The following is a 12,475-nucleotide window of genomic DNA, read 5'->3' as shown; positions in this document are numbered from 1 at the left end:
CTGGTTCCAATGGGCCGTGCCGCATCAATGGTGGCTCCCAGTGGCTTTGGGCTACCTGTCGTCAGGCAGGAGGGCCGGCCCAGCCGCGGCTGGACTGCACCTACTACTGCGTGGGTGGACAGGGTTGGGAATGCCCAAGGGACCGTGGACCACGGGCCCTTAAGCCTTCGGAGCCACGTCTTTGTGAGCATCGAGCGGGATCTGGGGCGGTTCGCCAAGTGCCTATGTGCCTGGATGTTCCCGCCAGAAGTGAGCTGCGAGGTCGTCCAAGACTCCACCACCCCCGGACCCCGAGGCCTGCTGTCGCCTGCCTGGTTGGGCCACAGGGCCGTGTGCAGAGGGCTGGTCACCGGATTGGTGGTAATTCTCCAGCACCAGCTAAGCTGAGCCTCAAGAGGCACCCCGTGGCCCCTGCTGCCTTCTACGGCCATACCACCCTAAACACAACTCATCTCTTCTGCTCTTGGAAGCTAAGCAGGGTCGGGTATGTTTACTACCTGGATGGGAGACCACCTGGGAATACTAGATGCTGTAGTATTTTTTGCCTCCCGATCTGCCTTTTCTTGTAGTCGCCGGTGCTCGAGGCTTCCTCTGCTCCCACCGGGCACGGCTGCAGGCCTCATCTACTCAAGCCTCTCCCAACACAGCGTGCGCTGGAGGGGGCCCAGCCCGCCCGTCTGGCTGGACATGCCCCCAGAAGGAGGCCCTGGAAGGCAGCCACACCCCACCCTCTCCTGGGGTGGCCGGCCTGGACTCAGACTCCGCCGCAGGCCCGGGTGAAAATTGTGAGGCCCGCGAGGCCCTGGACCTGCCCCTGGCCGACACCACCAGCGCCCAACCGCGCCGCAGCCACCTGTCTACCCGTGTGTCTCTCCACAGCTCCCTCCAGAAAAAGCCCACCCTCCACCGTTTCACCATGGCAGGGGGCCGGAGTGGGGTCGTGGGCCAGACCGGTTCTCCGGGCCGGCCGGTCACCAGGCGCAGGGAACTTTGCTCGGCAGTTGGCGTGTGGGAAAGGGTGGCCTTGTTGGGTCTAAGGGGTCGTGCCGACTCAATGGTGGCTCCCAGTGGCTTCAGACCAAGTGCCGTTGGGCAGGAGGGCCGGCCCGTCCGCGGCCGTGCTTCGCCTAGAACTGTGTGGGCAGACAGGGTGGCCAATGCCCAAGGGACCGCGGGCCACGGGCCCTTAAGACCCCGGGGCCACGTCGTTGTGAGCGTCAAGCGGGATCTGGGGCGGAGCGCCAAGCGCCTATGGGCCTGGAGGGTCCCGCCTGACCTGAGCTGCGAGGTCACCCACGAGTCTGCCAACCCCGGGTCCCCGAGGACTCCTGTCACCTGCCTTGGCGGCGGCTGTGCCGTGCTGGAGAGGGTTGGCTACCGGGCTGTCGGCAAGCCCCAGCACCAGCGAAGCTGAGCCTCAAGAGGCACCCCGTGGCCCCTGCTGCCTTCTACGGCCTTACCACCCTAAACGCAACTCATCTCATCTGGTCTTGGAAGCTAAGCAGGGTCGGCTCTGTTTACTACCTGCATGGGAGACCACCTGGGAATACTAGATGCTGTAGTATTTTTTGCCTCCCGATCTGCCTTTTCTTGTAGTCGCCGGTGCTCGAGGCTTCCTCTGCTCCCACAGGGCACGGCTGCAGGCCTCATCTACTCAAGCCTCTCCCAACACATCGTGCGCTGGAGGGGGCCCAGCCCGCCCGTCTGGCTGGACATGCCGCCAGAAGGAGGCCCTGGAAGGCAGCCACACCCCACCCTCTCCCGGGGTGGCCGGCCCAGACCCAGAGTCCGCTGTAGGCCCGGGTGAAGATCGTGAGGCCCGCGAGGCCCTGGTCCTGCCCCTGGCTGACCCCAGCAGCGCCCATCCGCGCCGCAGCCACCTGTCTGCCCGTGTGTCTCTCCACAGCTCCCTCCAGAAAAAGCCCAGCCTCCACCGTATCACCATGGCAGGGGGCGGGAGTGGGGTCGTGGGCCGTGACCAGTTCTCCAGGTCAGCTGACCTCCAGTACCCGGAATGGTGCGTGGATTTTGGCGTGGGTGCAAGGGTGGCTTTGCTGGGGCTAAGGGGCCGTGGCGGCCCAATGGTGGCTCCCACTGGCTTTGGGCCCACTGCCGTCAGGCAGGAGGGCCGGCCCGGCTTGGCCGGGCTGCGCCTAGCACTGCGTGGGTGGACACAGTGGGGAATGCCAAAAGGACAGCAGGCCACTGGCCCTCCAGCCTCAGAGGCCACGTCCTTGTGAGCATCGAGTGGGATCTGGGGCGGAGCCTCAAGTGCCTACGGGTCTGGAGGTTCCCGCAAGAACTGGGCTGCAAGGTCGCCCAAGACTCTGCCACCTCCGTGTCCCCGAGGCCTCCTGTCGCCTGCCTGGGCAGGCAGCAGGGCCGTGCAGGAGAGGGCTGGCCACCGGCCTGGCGATAAGTCACCAGCACCAACGAAGCTGAGCCTCATGAGGCACCACGTGGCCCCCGCTGCCTTCTATGGCCATACAACCCTGAGCGCATCCCATCTCATCTGATCTCACAAGCTAAGCAGGATCAGGCCTGGTTAATACTTGGATGGGAGACTACATGGGAATACCGGGTGCTGTAGGCTTTTTTCCCTCCCACACCACCTTCTCCTTTAGTCGCCCGTGGCCGAGGCCGGCTCCTCCCCTGCCGGGCACCACCGCAGGCCTCACCTCCTCAGGCCCCTCCCAACACAGCGTGCGCCGGAATGGGCGCCCCCAGCCGCACTGGCTGGACATGCGGCCAGAAGTCGGCCCTGTTAGGCAGCCACACGCCAGCCGCTCTCGGGGTGGCTGGCCCAGACCCAGACTCCACTGCAGGCCCGGGTGACAGCCGTGAGGCACGCGAAGCCCTCGTTCTGCACCTGACCACCTCTGCCAGCGCCCATCCGCGCCACAGCCACCTGTCTGCCTGTGTGTCTCTCCACAGCTCCCTCCGGAAAAAGCCGACCCTCCGCTGTTTCGCCATGGCTGGGTGCGGGAGCGAGGTCGTGGGCCGGGTCCGGTTTTCCGGGCCGGCCGGCCACCATGCGCTGGGAACAGTGCTCAGTGGGTGGCGTGGGGGCAAGGGTGGCCTTGCTGGGTCCAATGGGCCGTGCCACATCAATGGTGGCTCCCAGTGGCTTTGGGCTACCTGCCCTCAGGCAGGAGTTCCGGCCCAGCCGTGGCTGGACTGCACCTACTACTGTGTGGGTGGAGAGGGTTGGGAATGCCCAAGGGACCGTGGATCACGGGCCCTTAAGCCTTCGGAGCCACGTCTTTGTGAGCGTTGAGCGGGATCTGGGGCGGTTCGCCAAGCGCCTATGTGCCTGGATGTTCCCGCCAGAACTGAGCTGCGAGGTCGTCCAAGACTCCACCAACCCCGGTCCCTGAGGCGTGCTGTCGCCAGCCTGGGTGGGCCGCAGGGCCTTGCTGCAGAGGGCTGGTCGCCGGACTGGCGGTAATTCGCCAGCACCAGCTAAGCTGAGCCTCAAGAGGCACCCCGTGGCCCCTGCTGCCTTCTACGGCCATACCACCCTAAACACAACTCATCTCTTCTGCTCTTGGAAGCTAAGCAGGGTCGGCTCTGTTTACTACCTGGATGGGAGACCACCTGGGAATACTAGATGCTGTAGTATTTTTTGCCTCCCGATCTGCCTTTTCTTGTAGTCGCCGGTGCTCGAGGCTTCCTCTGCTCCCACCGGGCACGGCTGCAGGCCTCATCTACTCAAGCCTCTCCCAACACAGCGTGCGCTGGAGGGGGCCCAGCCCGCCCGTCTGGCTGGACATGCCACCAGAAGGAGGCCCTGGAAGGCAGCCACACCCCACCCTCTCCTGGGGTGGCCGGCCTGGACTCAGACTCCGCCGCAGGCCCGGGTGAAAATTGTGAGGCCCGCGAGGCCCTGGACCTGCCCCTGGCCGACCCCACCAGCGCCCAACCGCGCCGCAGCCACCTGTCTGCCCGTGTGTCTCTCCACAGCTCCCTCCAGAAAAAGCCCACCCTCCACCGTTTCACCATGGCAGGGGGCGGGAGTGGGGTCGTGGGCCAGACCGGTTCTCCGGGCCGGCCGGTCACCAGGCGCAGGGAACTTTGCTCGGCAGTTGGCGTGGGGGAAAGGGTGGCCTTGTTGGGTCTAAGGGGTCGTGCCGACTCAAGGGTGGCTCCCAGTGGCTTCAGACCAACTGCCGTCGGGCAGGAGGGCCGGCCCGGCCACGGCCGTGCTTCGCGTAGAACTGTGTGGGCAGACAGGGTGGCCAATGCCCAAGGGACCGCGGGCCACGGGCCCTTAATACCCCGGGGCCACGTCGTTGTGAGCGTCAAGCGGGATCTGGGGCGGAGCGCCAAGCGCCTATGGGCCTGGAGGGTCCCGCCTGACCTGAGCTGCGAGGTCACCCACGAGTCTGCCAACCCCGGGTCCCCGAGGACTCCTGTCACCTGCCTTGGCGGCGGCTGTGCCGTGCTGGAGAGGGTTGGCTACCGGGCTGTCGGCAAGCCCCAGCACCAGCGAAGCTGAGCCTCAAGAGGCACCCCGTGGCCCCTGCTGCCTTCTACGGCCTTACCACCCTAAACGCAACTCATCTCGTCTGGTCTTGGAAGCTAAGCAGGGTCGGCTCTGTTTACTACCTGCATGGGAGACCACCTGGGAATACTAGATGCTGTAGTATTTTTTGCCTCCCGATCTGCCTTTTCTTGTACTCGCCGGTGCTCGAGGCTTCCTCTGCTCCTGCCGGGCACAACTTCAGGCCTCATCTACTCAAGCCTCTCCCAACACATCGTGCGCTGGAGGGGGCCCAGCCCGCCCGTCTGGCTGGACATGCCGCCAGAAGGAGGCCCTGGAAGGCAGCCACACCCCACCCTCTCCCGGGGTGGCCGGCCCAGACCCAGAGTCCGCTGTAGGCCCGGGTGAAGATCGTGAGGCCCGCGAGGCCCTGGTCCTGCCCCTGGCCGACCCCAGCAGCGCCCATCCGCGCCGCAGCCACCTGTCTGCCCGTGTGTCTCTCCACAGCTCCCTCCAGAAAAAGCCCAGCCTCCACCGTATCACCATGGCAGGGGGCGGGAGTGGGGTCGTGGGCCGTGACCAGTTCTCCAGGTCAGCTGACCTCCAGTACCCGGAATGGTGCGTGGATTTTGGCGTGGGTGCAAGGGTGGCTTTGCTGGGGCTAAGGGGCCGTGGCGGCCCAATGGTGGCTCCCACTGGCTTTGGGCCCACTGCCGTCAGGCAGGAGGGCCGGCCCGGCCTTGGCCGGGCTGCGCCTAGCACTGCGTGGGTGGACACAGTGGGGAATGCCAAAAGGACAGCAGGCCACTGGCCCTCCAGCCTCAGAGGCCACGTCCTTGTGAGCATCGAGTGGGATCTGGGGCGGAGCCTCAAGTGCCTACGGGTCTGGAGGTTCCCGCAAGAACTGGGCTGCAAGGTCGCCCAAGACTCTGCCACCTCCGTGTCCCCGAGGCCTCCTGTCGCCTGCCTGGGCAGGCAGCAGGGCCGTGCAGGAGAGGGCTGGCCACCGGCCTGGCGATAAGTCACCAGCACCAATGAAGCTGAGCCTCATGAGGCACCACGTGGCCCCCGCTGCCTTCTATGGCCATACAACCCTGAGCGCATCCCATCTCATCTGATCTCACAAGCTAAGCAGGATCAGGCCTGGTTAATACTTGGATGGGAGACTACATGGGAATACCGGGTGCTGTAGGCTTTTTTCCCTCCCACACCACCTTCTCCTTTAGTCGCCCGTGGCCGAGGCCGGCTCCTCCCCTGCCGGGCACCACCGCAGGCCTCACCTCCTCAGGCCCCTCCCAACACAGCGTGCGCCGGAATGGGCGCCCCCAGCCGCACTGGCTGGACATGCGGCCAGAAGTCGGCCCTGTTAGGCAGCCACACGCCAGCCGCTCTCGGGGTGGCTGGCCCAGACCCAGACTCCACTGCAGGCCCGGGTGACAGCCGTGAGGCACGCGAAGCCCTCGTCCTGCACCTGACCACCTCCGCCAGCGCCCATCCGCGCCGCAGCCACCTGTCTGCCTGTGTGTCTCTCCACAGCTCCCTCCGGAAAAAGCCCACCCTCCGCTGTTTCGCCATGGCTGGGTGTGGGAGCGAGGTCGTGGGCCGGGTCCGGTTTTCCGGGCCGGCCGGCCACCATGCGCTGGGAACAGTGCTCAGTGGGTGGCGTGGGGGCAAGGGTGGTCTTGCTGGTTCCAATGGGCCGTGCCGCATCAATGGTGGCTCCCAGTGGCTTTGGGCTACCTGTCGTCAGGCAGGAGGGCCGGCCCAGCCGCGGCTGGACTGCACCTACTACTGCGTGGGTGGACAGGGTTGGGAATGCCCAAGGGACCGTGGACCACGGGCCCTTAAGCCTTCGGAGCCACGTCTTTGTGAGCATCGAGCGGGATCTGGGGCGGTTCGCCAAGTGCCTATGTGCCTGGATGTTCCCGCCAGAAGTGAGCTGCGAGGTCGTCCAAGACTCCACCACCCCCGGACCCCGAGGCCTGCTGTCGCCTGCCTGGTTGGGCCACAGGGCCGTGTGCAGAGGGCTGGTCACCGGATTGGTGGTAATTCTCCAGCACCAGCTAAGCTGAGCCTCAAGAGGCACCCCGTGGCCCCTGCTGCCTTCTACGGCCATACCACCCTAAACACAACTCATCTCTTCTGCTCTTGGAAGCTAAGCAGGGTCGGGTATGTTTACTACCTGGATGGGAGACCACCTGGGAATACTAGATGCTGTAGTATTTTTTGCCTCCCGATCTGCCTTTTCTTGTAGTCGCCGGTGCTCGAGGCTTCCTCTGCTCCCACCGGGCACGGCTGCAGGCCTCATCTACTCAAGCCTCTCCCAACACAGCGTGCGCTGGAGGGGGCCCAGCCCGCCCGTCTGGCTGGACATGCCCCCAGAAGGAGGCCCTGGAAGGCAGCCACACCCCACCCTCTCCTGGGGTGGCCGGCCTGGACTCAGACTCCGCCGCAGGCCCGGGTGAAAATTGTGAGGCCCGCGAGGCCCTGGACCTGCCCCTGGCCGACACCACCAGCGCCCAACCGCGCCGCAGCCACCTGTCTACCCGTGTGTCTCTCCACAGCTCCCTCCAGAAAAAGCCCACCCTCCACCGTTTCACCATGGCAGGGGGCCGGAGTGGGGTCGTGGGCCAGACCGGTTCTCCGGGCCGGCCGGTCACCAGGCGCAGGGAACTTTGCTCGGCAGTTGGCGTGTGGGAAAGGGTGGCCTTGTTGGGTCTAAGGGGTCGTGCCGACTCAATGGTGGCTCCCAGTGGCTTCAGACCAAGTGCCGTTGGGCAGGAGGGCCGGCCCGTCCGCGGCCGTGCTTCGCCTAGAACTGTGTGGGCAGACAGGGTGGCCAATGCCCAAGGGACCGCGGGCCACGGGCCCTTAAGACCCCGGGGCCACGTCGTTGTGAGCGTCAAGCGGGATCTGGGGCGGAGCGCCAAGCGCCTATGGGCCTGGAGGGTCCCGCCTGACCTGAGCTGCGAGGTCACCCACGAGTCTGCCAACCCCGGGTCCCCGAGGACTCCTGTCACCTGCCTTGGCGGCGGCTGTGCCGTGCTGGAGAGGGTTGGCTACCGGGCTGTCGGCAAGCCCCAGCACCAGCGAAGCTGAGCCTCAAGAGGCACCCCGTGGCCCCTGCTGCCTTCTACGGCCTTACCACCCTAAACGCAACTCATCTCATCTGGTCTTGGAAGCTAAGCAGGGTCGGCTCTGTTTACTACCTGCATGGGAGACCACCTGGGAATACTAGATGCTGTAGTATTTTTTGCCTCCCGATCTGCCTTTTCTTGTAGTCGCCGGTGCTCGAGGCTTCCTCTGCTCCCACAGGGCACGGCTGCAGGCCTCATCTACTCAAGCCTCTCCCAACACATCGTGCGCTGGAGGGGGCCCAGCCCGCCCGTCTGGCTGGACATGCCGCCAGAAGGAGGCCCTGGAAGGCAGCCACACCCCACCCTCTCCCGGGGTGGCCGGCCCAGACCCAGAGTCCGCTGTAGGCCCGGGTGAAGATCGTGAGGCCCGCGAGGCCCTGGTCCTGCCCCTGGCCGACCCCAGCAGCGCCCATCCGCGCCGCAGCCACCTGTCTGCCCGTGTGTCTCTCCACAGCTCCCTCCAGAAAAAGCCCAGCCTCCACCGTATCACCATGGCAGGGGGCGGGAGTGGGGTCGTGGGCCGTGACCAGTTCTCCAGGTCAGCTGACCTCCAGTACCCGGAATGGTGCGTGGATTTTGGCGTGGGTGCAAGGGTGGCTTTGCTGGGGCTAAGGGGCCGTGGCGGCCCAATGGTGGCTCCCACTGGCTTTGGGCCCACTGCCGTCAGGCAGGAGGGCCGGCCCGGCTTGGCCGGGCTGCGCCTAGCACTGCGTGGGTGGACACAGTGGGGAATGCCAAAAGGACAGCAGGCCACTGGCCCTCCAGCCTCAGAGGCCACGTCCTTGTGAGCATCGAGTGGGATCTGGGGCGGAGCCTCAAGTGCCTACGGGTCTGGAGGTTCCCGCAAGAACTGGGCTGCAAGGTCGCCCAAGACTCTGCCACCTCCGTGTCCCCGAGGCCTCCTGTCGCCTGCCTGGGCAGGCAGCAGGGCCGTGCAGGAGAGGGCTGGCCACCGGCCTGGCGATAAGTCACCAGCACCAACGAAGCTGAGCCTCATGAGGCACCACGTGGCCCCCGCTGCCTTCTATGGCCATACAACCCTGAGCGCATCCCATCTCATCTGATCTCACAAGCTAAGCAGGATCAGGCCTGGTTAATACTTGGATGGGAGACTACATGGGAATACCGGGTGCTGTAGGCTTTTTTCCCTCCCACACCACCTTCTCCTTTAGTCGCCCGTGGCCGAGGCCGGCTCCTCCCCTGCCGGGCACCACCGCAGGCCTCACCTCCTCAGGCCCCTCCCAACACAGCGTGCGCCGGAATGGGCGCCCCCAGCCGCACTGGCTGGACATGCGGCCAGAAGTCGGCCCTGTTAGGCAGCCACACGCCAGCCGCTCTCGGGGTGGCTGGCCCAGACCCAGACTCCACTGCAGGCCCGGGTGACAGCCGTGAGGCACGCGAAGCCCTCGTTCTGCACCTGACCACCTCTGCCAGCGCCCATCCGCGCCACAGCCACCTGTCTGCCTGTGTGTCTCTCCACAGCTCCCTCCGGAAAAAGCCGACCCTCCGCTGTTTCGCCATGGCTGGGTGCGGGAGCGAGGTCGTGGGCCGGGTCCGGTTTTCCGGGCCGGCCGGCCACCATGCGCTGGGAACAGTGCTCAGTGGGTGGCGTGGGGGCAAGGGTGGCCTTGCTGGGTCCAATGGGCCGTGCCACATCAATGGTGGCTCCCAGTGGCTTTGGGCTACCTGCCCTCAGGCAGGAGTTCCGGCCCAGCCGTGGCTGGACTGCACCTACTACTGTGTGGGTGGAGAGGGTTGGGAATGCCCAAGGGACCGTGGATCACGGGCCCTTAAGCCTTCGGAGCCACGTCTTTGTGAGCGTTGAGCGGGATCTGGGGCGGTTCGCCAAGCGCCTATGTGCCTGGATGTTCCCGCCAGAACTGAGCTGCGAGGTCGTCCAAGACTCCACCAACCCCGGTCCCTGAGGCGTGCTGTCGCCAGCCTGGGTGGGCCGCAGGGCCTTGCTGCAGAGGGCTGGTCGCCGGACTGGCGGTAATTCGCCAGCACCAGCTAAGCTGAGCCTCAAGAGGCACCCCGTGGCCCCTGCTGCCTTCTACGGCCATACCACCCTAAACACAACTCATCTCTTCTGCTCTTGGAAGCTAAGCAGGGTCGGCTCTGTTTACTACCTGGATGGGAGACCACCTGGGAATACTAGATGCTGTAGTATTTTTTGCCTCCCGATCTGCCTTTTCTTGTAGTCGCCGGTGCTCGAGGCTTCCTCTGCTCCCACCGGGCACGGCTGCAGGCCTCATCTACTCAAGCCTCTCCCAACACAGCGTGCGCTGGAGGGGGCCCAGCCCGCCCGTCTGGCTGGACATGCCACCAGAAGGAGGCCCTGGAAGGCAGCCACACCCCACCCTCTCCTGGGGTGGCCGGCCTGGACTCAGACTCCGCCGCAGGCCCGGGTGAAAATTGTGAGGCCCGCGAGGCCCTGGACCTGCCCCTGGCCGACCCCACCAGCGCCCAACCGCGCCGCAGCCACCTGTCTGCCCGTGTGTCTCTCCACAGCTCCCTCCAGAAAAAGCCCACCCTCCACCGTTTCACCATGGCAGGGGGCGGGAGTGGGGTCGTGGGCCAGACCGGTTCTCCGGGCCGGCCGGTCACCAGGCGCAGGGAACTTTGCTCGGCAGTTGGCGTGGGGGAAAGGGTGGCCTTGTTGGGTCTAAGGGGTCGTGCCGACTCAAGGGTGGCTCCCAGTGGCTTCAGACCAACTGCCGTCGGGCAGGAGGGCCGGCCCGGCCACGGCCGTGCTTCGCGTAGAACTGTGTGGGCAGACAGGGTGGCCAATGCCCAAGGGACCGCGGGCCACGGGCCCTTAATACCCCGGGGCCACGTCGTTGTGAGCGTCAAGCGGGATCTGGGGCGGAGCGCCAAGCGCCTATGGGCCTGGAGGGTCCCGCCTGACCTGAGCTGCGAGGTCACCCACGAGTCTGCCAACCCCGGGTCCCCGAGGACTCCTGTCACCTGCCTTGGCGGCGGCTGTGCCGTGCTGGAGAGGGTTGGCTACCGGGCTGTCGGCAAGCCCCAGCACCAGCGAAGCTGAGCCTCAAGAGGCACCCCGTGGCCCCTGCTGCCTTCTACGGCCTTACCACCCTAAACGCAACTCATCTCGTCTGGTCTTGGAAGCTAAGCAGGGTCGGCTCTGTTTACTACCTGCATGGGAGACCACCTGGGAATACTAGATGCTGTAGTATTTTTTGCCTCCCGATCTGCCTTTTCTTGTACTCGCCGGTGCTCGAGGCTTCCTCTGCTCCTGCCGGGCACAACTTCAGGCCTCATCTACTCAAGCCTCTCCCAACACATCGTGCGCTGGAGGGGGCCCAGCCCGCCCGTCTGGCTGGACATGCCGCCAGAAGGAGGCCCTGGAAGGCAGCCACACCCCACCCTCTCCCGGGGTGGCCGGCCCAGACCCAGAGTCCGCTGTAGGCCCGGGTGAAGATCGTGAGGCCCGCGAGGCCCTGGTCCTGCCCCTGGCCGACCCCAGCAGCGCCCATCCGCGCCGCAGCCACCTGTCTGCCCGTGTGTCTCTCCACAGCTCCCTCCAGAAAAAGCCCAGCCTCCACCGTATCACCATGGCAGGGGGCGGGAGTGGGGTCGTGGGCCGTGACCAGTTCTCCAGGTCAGCTGACCTCCAGTACCCGGAATGGTGCGTGGATTTTGGCGTGGGTGCAAGGGTGGCTTTGCTGGGGCTAAGGGGCCGTGGCGGCCCAATGGTGGCTCCCACTGGCTTTGGGCCCACTGCCGTCAGGCAGGAGGGCCGGCCCGGCCTTGGCCGGGCTGCGCCTAGCACTGCGTGGGTGGACACAGTGGGGAATGCCAAAAGGACAGCAGGCCACTGGCCCTCCAGCCTCAGAGGCCACGTCCTTGTGAGCATCGAGTGGGATCTGGGGCGGAGCCTCAAGTGCCTACGGGTCTGGAGGTTCCCGCAAGAACTGGGCTGCAAGGTCGCCCAAGACTCTGCCACCTCCGTGTCCCCGAGGCCTCCTGTCGCCTGCCTGGGCAGGCAGCAGGGCCGTGCAGGAGAGGGCTGGCCACCGGCCTGGCGATAAGTCACCAGCACCAACGAAGCTGAGCCTCATGAGGCACCACGTGGCCCCCGCTGCCTTCTATGGCCATACAACCCTGAGCGCATCCCATCTCATCTGATCTCACAAGCTAAGCAGGATCAGGCCTGGTTAATACTTGGATGGGAGACTACATGGGAATACCGGGTGCTGTAGGCTTTTTTCCCTCCCACACCACCTTCTCCTTTAGTCGCCCGTGGCCGAGGCCGGCTCCTCCCCTGCCGGGCACCACCGCAGGCCTCACCTCCTCAGGCCCCTCCCAACACAGCGTGCGCCGGAATGGGCGCCCCCAGCCGCACTGGCTGGACATGCGGCCAGAAGTCGGCCCTGTTAGGCAGCCACACGCCAGCCGCTCTCGGGGTGGCTGGCCCAGACCCAGACTCCACTGCAGGCCCGGGTGACAGCCGTGAGGCACGCGAAGCCCTCGTCCTGCACCTGACCACCTCCGCCAGCGCCCATCCGCGCCGCAGCCACCTGTCTGCCTGTGTGTCTCTCCACAGCTCCCTCCGGAAAAAGCCCACCCTCCGCTGTTTCGCCATGGCTGGGTGTGGGAGCGAGGTCGTGGGCCGGGTCCGGTTTTCCGGGCCGGCCGGCCACCATGCGCTGGGAACAGTGCTCAGTGGGTGGCGTGGGGGCAAGGGTGGCCTTGCTGGGTCCAATGGGCCGTGCCACATCAATGGTGGCTCCCAGTGGCTTTGGGCTACCTGCCCTCAGGCAGGAGTTCCGGCCCAGCCGTGGCTGGACTGCACCTACTACTGTGTGGGTGGAGAGGGTTGGGAATGCCCAAG

At 65.8% G+C, this 12,475-nt stretch overlaps 12 pseudogenes; all 12 read left to right on the top strand.

The window, feature by feature from the left end:
- The first annotated feature begins 419 nt into the window (after positions 1–419).
- On the top strand, positions 420–538 carry LOC130705313 (5S ribosomal RNA; annotated as a pseudogene).
- A 908-nt stretch (positions 539–1,446) lies between these two features.
- On the top strand, positions 1,447–1,565 carry LOC130705345 (5S ribosomal RNA; annotated as a pseudogene).
- Positions 1,566–2,474: 909 nt separating this feature from the next.
- LOC130705445 (5S ribosomal RNA) lies at positions 2,475–2,593 on the top strand (annotated as a pseudogene).
- Positions 2,594–3,503: 910 nt separating this feature from the next.
- Positions 3,504–3,622, top strand: LOC130705324 (5S ribosomal RNA; annotated as a pseudogene).
- Positions 3,623–4,530: 908 nt separating this feature from the next.
- On the top strand, positions 4,531–4,649 carry LOC130705458 (5S ribosomal RNA; annotated as a pseudogene).
- Positions 4,650–5,559: 910 nt separating this feature from the next.
- LOC130705444 (5S ribosomal RNA) lies at positions 5,560–5,678 on the top strand (annotated as a pseudogene).
- Positions 5,679–6,587: 909 nt separating this feature from the next.
- LOC130705312 (5S ribosomal RNA) lies at positions 6,588–6,706 on the top strand (annotated as a pseudogene).
- Positions 6,707–7,614: 908 nt separating this feature from the next.
- On the top strand, positions 7,615–7,733 carry LOC130705344 (5S ribosomal RNA; annotated as a pseudogene).
- Positions 7,734–8,642: 909 nt separating this feature from the next.
- Positions 8,643–8,761, top strand: LOC130705442 (5S ribosomal RNA; annotated as a pseudogene).
- Positions 8,762–9,671: 910 nt separating this feature from the next.
- Positions 9,672–9,790, top strand: LOC130705323 (5S ribosomal RNA; annotated as a pseudogene).
- Positions 9,791–10,698: 908 nt separating this feature from the next.
- LOC130705457 (5S ribosomal RNA) lies at positions 10,699–10,817 on the top strand (annotated as a pseudogene).
- A 910-nt stretch (positions 10,818–11,727) lies between these two features.
- LOC130705441 (5S ribosomal RNA) lies at positions 11,728–11,846 on the top strand (annotated as a pseudogene).
- Positions 11,847–12,475: the final 629 nt, after the last annotated feature.

Source organism: Balaenoptera acutorostrata, chromosome 16 (genome assembly GCF_949987535.1).
Source record: "Balaenoptera acutorostrata chromosome 16, mBalAcu1.1, whole genome shotgun sequence".
Taxonomy (NCBI): Eukaryota; Metazoa; Chordata; class Mammalia; order Artiodactyla; family Balaenopteridae; genus Balaenoptera; species Balaenoptera acutorostrata.
This window is presented reverse-complemented; position numbering and strand designations above follow the sequence as displayed.